Raw genomic sequence first — 13629 nt, forward strand, 5'->3', positions numbered from 1 at the left:
GAGGGAGGGTGCATATGTATTTTTTTTTTTTTTACTCTAGATTTTCCCCCCTCTGTCTTTTGCAAGTTTAATTGCTCATTAAAAGGCACAGAGAACCACACACAGGCACGATGTTCTGATGAAACACCTAATGACTTTCAGCATTTGATTTATGGACACAGCTTAAGTTACACAGGGGCTTGTGTCAAAACAGGCCAGAGATAAGCTTACATTTATCTATAGAAATTAAGGGATAATTATGTAAAAGCATTACATTTTAAAGGAAACAAAGACAGACCTGTGGGAAGTGCATTTTCACAGCATGTATTAGCAAAGCCCAATCAACCTCCTTGTGGGAGGACAATTAACAGAATTAAAAGTTGGAATTTTAATTATCATACAAATTAGAGGGAAATTAATCAGCTCGTATTTTATGACTTGACTTGGCTTTGAGCGTTGCCACTTGAATTTTATAGCAAAACTTTGATTAATTGAGACACTGTGTGAAAGCAGAAAGTCCTGACTTTGGTAGCATTTTAATGCCTGGCTCGCTTTCCATCTGCTGCCTCCGATATGGGAAGTGGCAAAAATGAGATGATGCAGAAGCAAAACCTTTGTTTACTCCAGCAGTAGCCTCCAAAACCATTCCCTGAGATTTCTCTGCATATGCTGGAAATTGCTCTATCTATAGATCCTATTTTTACTTTATGACTGCACAACATGTTGGTTTATAACTAGTGCCCTGGTATGAGCCAGATTCAAGAGTTAAAGATTTTCACTGAATGGAAGCATCATTTCAATATCAGTCTAAACCTGGCTTTTTTTTTTTTTTTTCTTTTTCCTGCAGAGATCGACAAAAATTTTAAAAGAGCAGCCTAAATAACTTTGAGAGAAAAATAGGATGAATGTTGATGCTGTGAGGCCTACATTATGGATCACCGAGGGCGAGTAGCTTCATGTGAGATCTGAAAGCATCTACAAGCTTGTATGTGACCTTTGGAACTGCCATCCCAGACTTAGCAATGCCTTATCTTGGCAGGTATTTGAACCTTCTTTTGGATTGTACTAATCAGAACTTGAAAGCGTTTAGAGCAGTTTGATGTGGCACTATGGGAGTATGACAAGTTTCAGTTCAGCTGTTGAAAATGTGGTTTTGTTTCGTAGTTGTTCTTTTTCACCCAAATGAAGTATTTGGGGGTTTGGTTCCAGACACTCATTAGAGATCCAAAAGCTTGAGTGCTCCTTTTCCGGAAGATGGAAGATCTAGATTCAGGGTCCCTGCATAGAAAAAGGTGCTGAATTTCATGTTTGCACTTTGTTTATCTTTGTTTCTCTTGCTTCCTCTTCCTCTAGTAAATACATGTTGGCTTGGGTTTGATAATCCCGAAGCATAATCTTGCCATGTTTGACAGTGAAAGTCAAAGAAGGACTAAGCTCAGTCTAGGATAAAATGAAGCCGAACACTTTGCACTGCTGAGTTTGGGGTGTAAAAACAAAATTCAAATAACAAAGTCTTACAACAATCAAACCTGTCCTTCAGTCAGAACATAAGGCACAAACAGATTGCTGAAATAAACTAGATCACAATTTTATAAGGTCTCAAGTTAAAAGAGGGAGCTTAATTATGATGCTGGATTTAGTTCGGAGCTCAAGTAATGATCTAGGAAGCTGGAGAGAACTACTGGAAATTACTGTGTGCTAATGAGGACCGTAGCAACAGCTTTCTGTGCTAGTTAATTTGCAATCTATGTGGAGATCTGTTGGCAAGCCTATAAAATGAGGTTTTGCAAAAGTAATCACCACTTCAAAGTCTAGAGATACAGCCTTAGGAAGCAGAAGCATGTTGACTGTTAAATTTCCATTTTGAACACTGTTTGGAAAGTTGATGTTTTTGCTTCCTACTTGCTGAACTGAGGAAAGCATAATGCCCTCCCCATCAAAATGGGTCTGGAATTCAGCATTTCAAAAGACAGTAAACAGGAGAGTCTTTTTTGGTAACTGCCAAATATGCCAGCTAAGACAATGTTATCCATTTAGAAACACTAATCTGTTTGTGGATATTCAGCTTATTTGCAAAGGTTCAGTCCATTTGTCAAAAGCCTAAAGTCAAAGCATCCTGTTTTCCGCTCTGAATGTGCTGTTCCTCGGTATTAAGACAGATGGTTCCTGGATTAAGACAGATTAGATCTTGGTAAAATTCAGTGTGTGTTTTTAGGGTAAATCCTTTGGCCAGCTACACAGGTGTGCAGAACCTCCAAAAGAACTCTTGACAGCATGTCTGTGGAATAAGGTGGTGAAACAGTGCACGGCAAGAGTGCTGTGTTCTGTTCTCTATGGAATTCCAGTTTGGTTTTGAATGGGAATATACGGTAGATATGCCAAACCTGCTATTTCGAGCTCCTCTGAATAGAGGTGAGCCATCTCTGCTCTCTTTCCTCTCATAAAGTAAGAGTCTCAAGGAATGGATTCCACAAGGCTGCAGTGTTTGATGAGAGACGGGGGAAAGTCAATGAGCTGGTGAAGGTCAAAGGATTTATTGCAGAACAAGTATTATGCAAATCAAACTAATTACTTAATAGAACTGTCAGGTGGTCTGAATGGATGTGACCATGTCATTGTTTAACCCCAGCCAGCAGCTAGGACCATGCAGCTGCTTGCTCACCCCCTTCTTTCTCCCGCAAGAAGGGTAGGGAAAAGAGGGAGAAAAGGAGAGGAAAGGAAAAAATCACAACCTCGTTGTCTGAGATAAAATACAGTTTAATAGAACAATATCAGAAAAGGAAAAGAACAATAATAATAACAATAATAATGATACAAGTCGCTCTCAGGGCCTGATGAATTGGCACTGTCCGAAGCACTGGTGGCAAGTACCCACTGCCTGGCTAACCCCATTGTTAACCCACTGAGCATGACATCTATGGTACAGAATATTCCATTGGCCATTCCATTATTCTGTCATGCTTCTTCACAGCTTCTATGGGAAGCTGAAAAAAGTCCTTGAAAACTATAAATATCACCTGGCAGCAAAAAACCGATATGTATTATTTGCATTCCTTTCATACCAAATCTGAAACACAACAACCACTAGAAAGAAAATTAACTCTGTCCCAGCTGAAACGAGGACAGACCATCAAGATCTGTTCAATGTCACTGTTTCACTTGCGTGTCAGTTTATTTTGAGTTAGGTTGAAAACAAAATGTTCTTTTATCAAAGGGACAAGTGCAACTGAATTAGTGTATCTTTTCCAAACACTTTGATTTTAAAGCTCAACCAGAGAAGTTGAATAAGGTCCTGCAAGGTCTGAGTATAACCTTGGTAAAGGCTGGTGGATGTAGGATAGAGTAGTTCCAGTTGGAAGGGGCCTACAATGACCATCTGTCCAGCTGCCTGACCACTTGTGGCACAGTGGAGTGCTGCACAGATATCCACATCTGGTTCTGAACAAGTTAGTGCAAGTGCCCGACATGAGACCACTAACTGCCTAGAGAACCTGAGAAGTGTGAGCTCGGAGGGGACCAGGGATATGTTCCCCAGGGCTCCTTCAGGAAGCTCCAAACGGAGTTCTGTGATTTGCATTGGTACTCCGGAGAGGTGCCTTGCTTGGCAATGAGTAAGGAGTCCCACTCCGTCGCAGCACATCTGACTCAAAATAATCCTTCTTGTCTGAATGGTGCAGGTAACAGGTTGAAGCCTGGACCCAATGGTTAAGGGAGGGAGAGGCTTAGCTTACTAGGGGGAGGCACAATGCTTCCACAATTGGATTTTTTTAAGAGATATTTTGCCAATGGTGCTTGCCACTAAGTTAAATCAATTGTCCCTGTCCTAAAAATAAATTCAGAAATCCTGAGCTGTTATCCATTTTATTTGGGGAAATAGATACATTAGTGACCTCCAGACTTGTAAATCTTTGCTTCAGAATAAAAGGACTCTGAGTTTTCCACCAAAGTTTGCAATAAAGAAGCAACTAACCTCTGTGTAGGATGAGGGATGCTACTTTATCAGGGTGGAAATTGAAGCTCTGTGCAGTGGACTGAATAGCAGAGCAGGGAAAAAACCACAAAATTCTTGGCTGCCAGTACTACTTAATGGCAGTTTCAACAGTATCTGAAACTCGGAGGGTATCAGACAGAGCACGCCCCAGCTCCTCTAAAAGGCTGCTGTTGTAGCATATGGTCCCCGGGATCTCCCGGCCAGTTTGAGTTCCCTGGGGGGCTCTTGGTGCCTTGCAGCTTCCTTGCCATGGTGGCCTGAAGACACTATGTGGTTGTAAATCTGGAAATGAAATACTTAGAGCATTTGACATTCCTAATGTGGCTGTGACTATTTTGTCCTTTTAACATCTCCACACTCATAATGTTGGATGTACAGGGTCATTTGAAATGGACTCTGAAAACTAGGGGGAATCTGACTCCTGTGACTTGATTTAACCTGGCTGGAAAAACTCTGTACAAAGCTGGACCCCTACTTAAAAAACAGATGCTGCATTTGATCATAAGTGTTCTGCAGTAAATGGAAGTGCTTTTTAATATTTTTTTTTTTTAAGTACAATTCTGATTTGGAAGGGTCTGGAATTTGCTTGAAGCAAGACATGTGTATCTAAATGTCAGAGTTTTTTAAATGTGCTTAAAAACAGGAAAGAAAAAAAAAGCCAACATAAATGAGAGGTTTTATAGTTTGCCCTAACTAGAGCTCTATTCTAATGTTAGGGTAACTGTAGGGTAATGTAACAAGAATTTCCAAACCGAAGTATCCATGTGATGACTCTGCATCCCAGCATATGTTTCATATTAAAGTAAGCCCCTCAATTCTATATGCCAGATATTGAAGTCTACTTTTCCAATGATTGGGGATGTAGTAATTCTCTTATCTAGGACTACATGTCAGAGGAAAAAGAATTCCATTCGTGGTAAGTAATTACTATTGGTAATTCATTAAGTACAGATTTCCCAGTCTGGAGTATCATTTTCTAACATCGCACAGTATTTGACAGATGCAACCCACTGTAGACTTACGTGTTTTTAAAGCAGATGGTGTGACATGCCTGGTCCTGTCTGTTCTTGGAATATTAGATTAGGTAGACCCTAATTTCACTCAGGATTTGGGGTCTTCTGTTCCTTGGCTGTCTTAATCATTGCACATATATGAGCTTTAAGGCCACGCTTTCAAGCTTTCTGAGTAGCACTGTGCAACTTTGCTATGCCCTGAGGTCCTAGACCTAGTTGCAAATTGTTAGTAAAATGTGTTTTGACCTCCAAGAGTGTTTAATGGGACACTCACCTGGAGCAGGCAGTGGGGGGAGAGAGTCTAAACTTGAGAACTGAAGCAATCAAAAGCCCTGGCTGGGGAAGAGGTGAAAGCTTGCACAGTGCCCGAGTTCTGACAGGTTTTTGCTCTAAATGCCAAATTAATTCGTTTACCATCTCTTTAATAGAAGTCCTGCAGAGTTCAGAATGACTTGGGGCCACTTGTAACTGTCTTGAAAAGGAGACTGTCACATGTCCAATTTGGACAGCTTCTGAAATGCAGATTAGGTTTGAAATGCTCTGCTTTCTTCATGTTTAGTTCAGATGCATCGATAGATGTCTTTTCTAGTATAATTTTTAAACAGCAATCACCGTGCATTGTAATTGAATAGTGGCGTCTATGGTCAAAAGCATGCAAGGAAGCTGGACTTACGGCTGTGGGTTTTCTTCTCGGCTTGCCCCCAGCCATAGCTATGCTAAGGCCCTGTTTCTGCTGTTAGTGATGGCGAAGTTCATAGCTGTAGACAATGGCTGGGGTTCTGCATTCATTCAGAACAGCTTCAGTTGGTTAAGGTGAATGCTAAATGATGATCGTCATATTTTGGGAGAGTCTGTTATGGAGTTATCCCCTTGAGGTGGATTTGCCTCCACAGGAAGCTCTGTGCACTGGGCTATGCTAGAGGCATGTTATATGCTCCTTGTTTTGTTTATTCGACCTGACTGGTGGAGCACAATGTTTTAACTCAGGGAAAAATTGCATTTGAGGAGATCTCTGAATAGTTTTAGCTGTATGAGATCTTCTGTCATAATTTTCTGTTGTGCCAGTGTCTCGTTCCAGTGGGATTTGAACACGGCTGTCAGGAAGTGAAAAATACAGATACTGCTGAATGAGGAGCTATTTCATATTTGTCAGATCTTTAGAATTTTACTTCCAAGGTTATTTGATCTCAAGCACAACTAAACCGTTGCTTTTATGCTTCTATTTGATTATACTCCTTGCATGGAGTGTAATAAGCAGGATTCCCTGCTTCTGATATCAAATAGTGGAGGTGCACTGCCATATAAAACTGCTGGAGAAGAGTAGTGTAGCCAGGTCCTAAAGGTGTAGTTTTGTCTTGATGTTTCTTAAAAACATCCAGTTCCTAGTGTATACTGCAACATCTTCCTGTTAATCAAGACCAACCTGGAACTTCCTGTATAAATGTTATGCAATTGCAAAGAGATTTTTTTTAGAGTTTGAAGTCATCTAAGGGAGAACAAGCGTGGACGAGTGATAATCAGTTAGAAGAGGTAATTATAAACTGAAGATTTTTAATCCTTTGAAAATGTGTGGCTTGTTTGTGCAATTTGCAATATTCAAATCCTGAGATCCATAAGCCTTCTACTTGGATGCGTTTAGCTATGATTTTGTACACTTCTTCTATATAGTAATGAGAAAGAAAAATATATACTACATTCTCGTCTAGTACTAATCTACTATGTGGATTATGCAGAGAGGTCCATGTGGAACTCTCCGCCACCCTGATTGAGGTATTTCAAGCAGCTTTCTGGGTGTTAGGCTGCCAGATCAGGTGGAACAGGAGAGAATTTGGTAATGTTGGGTACTGATGTGGAAGTAATTTTAACTACTAGAGTTGAGCAGCTGAATGGGAAATGAGTTGTGGGCTTGTGTTCATTCTTGCTGCTGTGGATGTGAGCAGCACCCCTTTTCCCATTCTCTTGCCAGCACACACTATGACCAGACTGCACATCTCCTCTGTCTGGGAAAGCTTTGAAGTTCCGTGGGCAGTAATATACCTTTACCAGCTGAGTGGCTGTCCCTAGACTGGGTGCTGTAGAAAATTTGGCAGCTATCCCACTGAGGCTATTGTGGGATTGAGTACACCCTCAGCAAGTTTGCTGATGACACCAAGCTGTGCGGCACAGTCGACACGCTGGAGGGAAGGGATGCCATCCAGAGGGACCTGGACAAGCTCGAAAGGTGGGCCTGTGCGAACCTCATGCAGTTCAACCAGGCCAAGTGCAAGGTCCTGCATGGAGCTCATGGCAATCCCAGGCACAAATACAGGTTGGGTGGAGAATGGCTTGAGAGCAGCCCTGAGGAGAAAGGGACTTGGGGGTGCTGGTAGACAAGAAACTCAACATGAGCCAGCAGTGTGCACTTGCAGCCCAGAAAGCCAACCACATCCTGGGCTGCATCAAAAGAAGTATTGCCAGCAGGTCGAGGGAGGTGATTCTGCCCCTCTACTCCTCTCTGGTGAGACCCCATCTGGAGTACTGCGTCCAGCTCTGGAGTCCTCAGCACAAGAAGGACATGGACCTGTTGGAATGGGTCGATCAGAGGGCTGGAGCCCCTCTGCTCTAAGGACAGGCTGAGAGAGTTGGGGTTGTTCAGCCTGGAGAAGAAAAGGCTCCAGGGAGACCTTATAGCAGCCTTCCAGTACCTAAAGGGGGCCTACAGGAAGGATGGGGAGCGACTCTTTATCAGGGAGTATAGCGATAGGACAAGGGGTGACAGTTTTAAACTGGAAGAGGGGAGATTTATATTGGATATTAGGAAGAAATTCTTTACTCTGAGAGTTGTGAGACACTGGCCCAGGTTGCCCAGAGAAGCTGTGGCTGCCCCATCCCTGGAGGTGTTGAAGGCCAGGCTGGATGGGGCTTTGAGCAGCCTGGTCTAGTGGGAGGTGTCCCTGCCCAGGGCAGGGGGCTTGGAACTAGATGATCTTTAAGGTCCCTTCCAACCCAAACCAATCTATGATTCTAAAACAGCAGTCTGTTGTTTTTAGGTGTGTGATTACTTCTGCTTTCTCCACATCTTGTTTTTGAATCCCATTTCCCCACTCTGGTCATGTTTCTCTCACAGTATTTAATCATTAGGAGCTTCTGTCCCCCTGGGTATTACTGTGCAGTGTGGTGTCCAAAGCTTGCTGTTTGAGAGGTGCATTTGGAAGTAACAAAAAAAAAAAAGGCAAACCAAAACTTTGGAGTATGTTTTATTCCACGTTATTTGAGGATGTAGTTCTCTGTGCTGTGCCAATCAGCATACTTATACAGGAACCTGAATCTACTGTATTTTTAATGGAAGAAAACTGTATTGACTGCAAGCAAATTTCTCAGTCTCATTTAGCCACTGCTATCAAGAATTTATAACTTGGAGCCCTACCCTGGTGTGAGTCTGTTCCATGTTTTTTTAAGTTGTTCCTGTATGTATTCTAGATAATCTGGTATCTCCAGGCATATGGATAGTATTTATTTGCATCATTATTTCTCCAAGCTTATTCTTTGTCCACCTTTGGTGTTTTGCATTTGCAGTGCTTGACAGCAAATTGTGCTCAAGGAGGTAGGTGGCTTCCCTTGACCCTGAAGAGGATTCTCGCTTCCCTGGTTGATATTGATAGAATCATCATAACTTCAGTGTAAATTGGAGTGACACTGATTTGTTTTCAGATATATGCTCCTGTCTTAAAGGTTTAGGTCAGTGTGTGCTACTTTTGGCATAGAACATGACTTTCTAAAGCCAATGCTTGTTCCTTATCGTTATGCATTAGAATTCAATGCTTTGTGAAGTCTTCCAAAGTCAAACAACTTATTAACATGAGCACTGTTGCTTCAAGTTGCGTCTTGGTGCCCAGGGCTGTAAACATGAGAAGCAACTCAATATGATTTGTGAATTCTATTCTGTTCTCTTTATCATTAAATTCACATGCGACTGCTGTGATGGGAGTCCGACAACTCCCCTTACTGTTGTTTGCATTGCCTAAAGATATATATTTCTTATTCAACATTTTTCATAGGCATAAGTTTCCAGTGAGTTTTCTAAGTGCTGAAGCGTATGTATTGGAGCCAGTAGCAGACACAGGGATGTTCTCTGCCACGGTGAAATAATGTGCATCTCCTGTTGTGTTGCCTTTAATGATGAAATTAAGAAGAGGACTCCACCGTTTGCAACTTTTATTTGAGTTCCAGCAGTTTTTTGGTTGAGTTTTTGCTTTGTTTTGTTTTTTTGATTAGCTCTGTATCAAATTGAGGACAAGGTAGAAGGGCTTGAATCTCACTGTGCAGGTTATAAGCTCACTTTAGCATTCATTCAAACCTAGTGAGAATAGATATGTAGGCCTAAGAACCTTTATATAACCATGACCTGATGCTATTAGCATTTACGTGAAGAGTTTAGACAGTCGATTTAGTGGTTTTGTTATAAACAGTGTGTAGGAATCCCAAAGGAGTTGCTGGTAGCTGTGCAGATGAATCTGCTTCTGCCTAAACTACAAAATAGAAGTGGATAGAGAGAGGGCAAGTAACTTGAGCTAGAGGAACCAGAAAGAAGGAGGATCCAGGGGAGAAATTTAAGTCATAGTTCAAGTCTCTCATCACTGACCTGCGAGGCCTCTTTGGATTCTCTCTGTGGAATGAGAAAGAATAACTTACTCATTTGTACTTATAGTACTTGAAATAAAAGTTAAATTACCTTTTTTTTTACTTCGGGGAAAGAACATATATACTAATTTATATCTTCGAAAGAGAAATGTGTGAGAAATATAGCCATGTTAACTGTTAGCTAAATATTAGTGTGTTAACATAGGGGAAAAAATAGGCAATCTTTCCATACAGAGAGAGGAGATATTTGTCATTTCCACGTGTCACTTTCTTCTGTAATTTTGAATTATTCCTTCTCTAACACAGTCTTGCTTCTTTCTCCCTTTAGGCAGTAATAAGATGCAGATGGTAAAGGATAGGAAACTTTTCTGGATAGAAATCTGGCTTATGATCTCCACTGGTTGGTGGCTTCCAAGCAGTCTAACCCAAGAGTAAGCCCTAATCGACTGTCTGTGAAACCTGCCTTGATCTAGATCATCTATCTGCTTTTGAATGAGGATTTCATCATCTTTAAAAGCCATTTTCCTGTGGTGAAAATCAAGAGAGAGTTCTGCTTCCAAATTCTATAGAAGGCAAATATTTTGGATGCGGACTTGTGTACTTCTACAGAGATTTATGTATTCTCACTGGATGCTGAGTGTTTATGAAGACATCCAAAGACGTCCTTTGCCAAAACCCGTAGGTAAATATCACATTGTATTTTACTGTGTGCTTGGTCTCTTCTTTGAAACTGCATATATGGGACAGGAGAGCTTATATTCTTGATTTAAAAAAAAATTAATTGTTTGAAAGTTTTAGTTATGCTGCTCACCTGTCTAGAAGAAAGACATACCCTCCCACATTTAGTCTTTTAGTGAGGTCTTGTAATTCTAACTAGTCAACTATTGAAGAAGAATCCTCGAAATACGTTGGAACAAAGCTGACAACATATGTTGCACTTAGCCAATCACATTTTATGCACTTGATCCTGATTTTATTTAAATAATTGTCTCTCTTTATTTTCTTTCCCTCTGTTAATGTTCCAATAATAAAACATTTTGCTGAATAAAATGAAAAGAGAAATATATGCTTAAATTCACCAATTAGTGTTCACTCTCCAACTGTGATCTGAATTTATTGTCTAAGTAATGGGGATGAAACACCTATTGCAAGAGCTGGCAGGATTTTGCCTTTTTTGGGGGAGTATGTATTTCAGTGTTTTTAGCAAAAGATTAATACATATAATATCTATGAATAGCCATAAATGGTGTAATGATATGCTTTCCATCTCTGCATGGGAAACAAAATATTCCTTTCTCAACTGCAGATCTTAGGGGTTATGTTTGTATGATAAACAGAACATTAGTGTAATTGTCAATTTTGCTTGTGCTACGATGCCATGGAAAATGGCTATATTTTCAATATGACTGGGAATTGAAATATTTAACTGAGGAAGCCAAGCGCAGCCTTTTCATGATTATAAGAGCCAGAGACAGCAGATTAGCAGCAGGGAGGTTGATGTTTAAATTAGAAGTGTAAGGGACTACATATACTGGATTGCTCCCCGCTTCTGAGCAGCTGGTTCAAGTGCAGAAAGTATCCATTTCCCATATGTACTGGCTACACACTTGAAGCTGGGCATCCAAAAACTGTATTAATCAGCTGGCAGAAATTTTTATGTCAGGCTTATTGACAGGAAATTAGTTGGAAAAAACCCTGGGAAACATGGGTCGAGAAATGAACAATTGGGAAAAGCAGTGTCACTACATGTATCACTTCTGACCAGTTAGAGTGGCTCCCTCAGCATCAGACTTCACACCATGGGTAGCCCAATACTGCAGTTAACACTGTGCTGGAAGCAGCATTCCTTGCAGTACTCATATGAAATGTAGTCTACAGATTTTTGAGGTTTAGACAGGAAAACATAATGCAAATCCAGTTACTTGGTGTATTTCAAGGTATGTGGACAAGAACAAGAGTTGAAAATTGATGTCTCCGACCCCTTAGTGGGTGTAAAGGGATGTTCCAAGCAGTTCCCTACAAACCAAGGAATATGGAAAGAGCCGTATGGAAGCATACATACCTCTCTGAATGCTCACTGCTGTGCGGTGGGTTCTGCTGGGGAAACCCAGTGTTCCAGCAATAGCTGCCTGGATCCTCCCTCCTAGGAAAGCAGAGAGCCAGTGGTACCTTTTGGTGGTCTTACGTTAACCTGAAATAAGGTAATAAGATGTTTATCTGTTTGTCTTCCTGAAGCTCTATGCAAGTCACTAGTGTCAGTGTGAGTCCGAGACAGGATGCCTTCCAGGTACAGCTGAAGCAAGGTGATTAGTTATCTCAGGGTTCATTATACTCTAACCTATGAATTTTGCATCCTGAAACACTAAGAAAAAATTAGTTTCCTAATATGGACCTTAAATACTGCTTTTTAAAGCTCTTCTCATGCAAAGAATGAGCGTGACTTGTAGCTGGCATGTTAGAAGGGAAGGGGAGAAAATATGATAATGAAGTGATCTGATTGCCTTCACAGGAGCATCCAGGGATCAGAGTCTGACTTCTGTTAAACAGTGGTTTCAATTTTTTTTCCTCTCAGTTTACTGCACATCAGGCAATCTTCTCAACTCTCATTTGTCTGTCAGGCACATCCTTTACCTTGGAGTGAGTAGGTGGCTTGAGAACTATGAATTTTCTTGTGTGTGTGCTATAATGCTATTTCTAACATATTGTCTCTGCTTTCGGTTTGTAGTAATTTTTCTCCCCCTTCTGTAGGTGCTCTCCCTGACTTCGATAGTGAAACGTATCTAAGAGGTATCTCATCGGTGCTTGTCCCATCTCCTCCCTAAGTGACTGCATGAGATGAGCAGAAAATGATCGATAATTGACTATTGGGTTCCAGTTAGTGAAGGTCAAGGTGGTCTCTGCCTGGCCTACCATGTGCTTGTCATACAACTCTGTTGTTATAGGATTAATTCAAGCCTGTAATCAGCTGAGTGTCACCAAGATGGAACCTTCTGCTTCACTGAGTAGTTTTTTTGCTGCAGTGCAGCCAGGCTTTGTCTACCCTTGACAGCACAGATAAAGTCTCCACATATTTTATATTCTGGACCCATTGTATTTTTAGTTCTTCTAGATATCGTTTAAGAAACTGTTTAAAAAGAAAAGAAGAAAAAAACAAACAACGATAGAGATAATTATGGTATGTTAAGTCCAGTATTTCTCAACAGCCAGTGGCCATAGTATTTCTGGGGAATATGGTTTAATCCTTTGTCTGAAGACAAAGATCTCCAAAGTCTTACAATGAATTACACCTAATGTTGACCTGTTTCTTCAGCATCTATGAAATATATAACTGTTGGTTAATGACAACCGGATTGCTAAGGACTAGTTTTGTCCTCACTTAAACCTCGATCTAACTAACTACAGAAGTGTAGTGCAGGCTGAAGATGACACAATTTTGTGCTTATGTGTAGGAATATGACGAGTACTTAGTAGCAATATTGTTCTGTCAAGGTTACATTGGTGCTGCTGTGGACATGTTCTGAGGTTTGTATAATAAATTTAGTTGTGACTGGGTAGAAACTGGTTTGAAATTGAACTGTACTAGAGAATTTCTTGAGGCCTTGGAAGATCCCATACATTCTAATAATGAATTTCATAAGCATAAATTATTGAAAGTTGTGTTTAATGTCTGTCTGGCCTTGGCCAAATCAAAGTCAAACCTTACTCTTGCCTGTTTAAGCTAAAAGATCTCTGGGGAATGGAATATAAACCACTCTGTATGTGGTTTTGGGGCTGCTTGAAAATTCTTTTTCATGCAAGATTTAGCCTGTTCTCAAGTGTCTGCCTTCTACGACTAGTTCAAAACCAACTTTTCTGTTTTTTTGAGGTTTTGTAGTAAAGCGTTAGAAAATCTGTCAGATTTTAGGTTAGGAAGGCGGTGCCAAGGAACTTGAGAATGTTGTACAAAGGACAGGATGCTTCAAAAGGATAAGAGGCTGGGTCATCACCAGTCTTTCAGACCTTGGCAGTAACAGAGATTAAAATCTG

At 40.8% G+C, this 13629-nt stretch overlaps 1 long non-coding RNA gene across 1 annotated transcript in view; it reads left to right on the top strand.

Annotated features, from left to right (window-relative positions):
• The window catches only part of LOC141744846 (uncharacterized), a 47302-nt gene extending 37244 nt beyond the window's left edge, over nucleotides 1-10058 (top strand). Inside the window, exons 2-3 of the long non-coding RNA XR_012587601.1 lie at nucleotides 827-1018; nucleotides 9932-10058. This is a non-coding gene — a long non-coding RNA (uncharacterized LOC141744846). The remainder of the gene's footprint in view (nucleotides 1-826; nucleotides 1019-9931) is intronic.
• The last annotated feature ends 3571 nt before the right edge of the window (nucleotides 10059-13629 follow it).

This window comes from Larus michahellis, chromosome 6 (assembly GCF_964199755.1).
Source record: "Larus michahellis chromosome 6, bLarMic1.1, whole genome shotgun sequence".
Taxonomy (NCBI): Eukaryota; Metazoa; Chordata; class Aves; order Charadriiformes; family Laridae; genus Larus; species Larus michahellis.